Source organism: Salvelinus alpinus, chromosome 24 (genome assembly GCF_045679555.1).
Source record: "Salvelinus alpinus chromosome 24, SLU_Salpinus.1, whole genome shotgun sequence".
In the NCBI taxonomy this organism is placed as follows: domain Eukaryota; kingdom Metazoa; phylum Chordata; class Actinopteri; order Salmoniformes; family Salmonidae; genus Salvelinus; species Salvelinus alpinus.
In genome coordinates this window covers 14,332,025-14,333,734 of record NC_092109.1, presented here as the reverse complement: position 1 = coordinate 14,333,734, position 1,710 = coordinate 14,332,025, and the positions used below count along the sequence as shown (strand labels likewise).

General features: G+C 50.1%; 1 long non-coding RNA gene across 1 annotated transcript; it reads left to right on the top strand.

Moving 5' to 3' along the window:
• Positions 1-971: 971 nt before the first annotated feature.
• On the top strand, positions 972-1,375 carry LOC139551938 (uncharacterized). The gene is made up of 2 exons (XR_011670340.1): positions 972-1,106; positions 1,209-1,375. It is a non-coding gene; the product is annotated as an uncharacterized lncRNA (long non-coding RNA).
• The last annotated feature ends 335 nt before the right edge of the window (positions 1,376-1,710 follow it).

Genomic DNA, 1,710 nt, shown 5'->3' with positions numbered 1-1,710 from the left:
CTGCTGTCTGGAGATCCTTCTGTTTGGCCATTGGAGCTACAGTCAGTCTCACTTCTGGATTTCACCCCCAATCTAATGGTCAGGCGGAGAGAGCCAACCAGAAGATGGAGTCCACGCTGCGCTGTCTTGTTTCCTCTGATCCCACCTCTTGGTCCTCTCAATTACCCTGGGTCGAGTATGCCCATAATACTCTCCCTTCATCTGCTACTGGGATGTCTCCCTTCCAGTGCCTGTACGGTTACCAACCTCCCTTGTTTCCTTCTCAGGAAAGGGATCTCTCGGTTCCCTCTGTCCAGACCCACATTCGTCGTTGCCACCGGACCTGGCATCGGGCCAGGAAGGCTCTCCTTAGAGTTTCTGACCGGTATCAGATCCAGGCGAATCGTCACCGTATTCCTGCCCCCGCTTATACGGTCGGAGATAAGGTTTGGTTGGCTACACGGGATCTTCCTCTACGGACTGAGTCGAGGAAATTGTCACCGAAGTTCATTGGTCCGTTTGTAGTGGAGAGAATCATTAATCCTGTTGTAGTCCGACTCAAGTTGCCTGCAACACTTAGAGTACATCCCACCTTTCATGTCTCCTGCCTCAAGCCGGTTCACCTCAGTCCTCTGTTGCCCCCTCCTCCTCGTCCTCCTCCTCCTCGGATGATCGGAGGTGGTCCTGTCTACACGGTGCGCCGCATCATGGACTCCAGACGGCGGGGTCGAGGGTACCAGTATTTAGTGGATTGGGAAGGATATGGTCCTGAGGAGAGGAGTTGGATTCCTCGGCGTCAGATACTTGACGATGACCTGCTTCGTGACTTTTACCGCCTCCACCCTGGCGCTCCGGGTAGTCCGCCCGGTGGCGTTCGTCGGAGGGGGGGTACTGTCACGAATCCCGTTTCCTGAGTCGGGTTTTTGCCTGTGTTCTGTCCTGGAGTGTTTTTCCGGCGTCCTGGAACGCACCCTGTCTGGTTGCCGGGCAATGTAGCCAGTTGGGAGTTCTGATTACCCGCACCTGTATCCCATCAGCTATCTGCACACCTGGTCCTGATCATCATCTCTCCTCTTCATAAGCCCGGACCTGACATCCATTCCCTGCCGGATCGTTAGCCATGAACAGTATGTTGTGCCATAGTATCAGCCTCAAGTTGGATAGAATTTGTTTTGTTGTTTTTTACGTATTGCTTGCCTTAAACTTACCTCCGTTTGTTTTGTCTTCAGTTACTCACCCGGATCATTTACCCCATTCCCGCCTGGTCGTCGGAGGATTCCGCTACCCCATTGGATTCACCTATTTACTCCCATCAACTCACCACCGCTGCCCGCTACGCCACCTGGATATATCTACCCATTCACTTTCACTTGTAAATAAATACTCACCTTCTTCCTACGCTCCTTGTCCTGGTCTGCTTCTGGGTTCGATTTTGAAAGAACGTGACATGAGTTTCAAGTTTTGGGGAAGCAATTTTTTCACCGGAAAAAGGCACCTTTATAAAGAAGAATTGCATGCCTCTATCATCGGATTTACAGACTAATGTAAGCCAACCATTCCTATTGTGATGAGTAGAATGGATAGTGATAATTTAGTCTATTAATAAGCGCGTAGTGTCATAGGCTATATCAGAGACGTTTTTCTTCCATTGCACAGGAAAAATGTGGCCTTTGATAAACATTTTATGCAATTCTACTACACTTTAGATGACTGGAGACATTAGCGGAATCT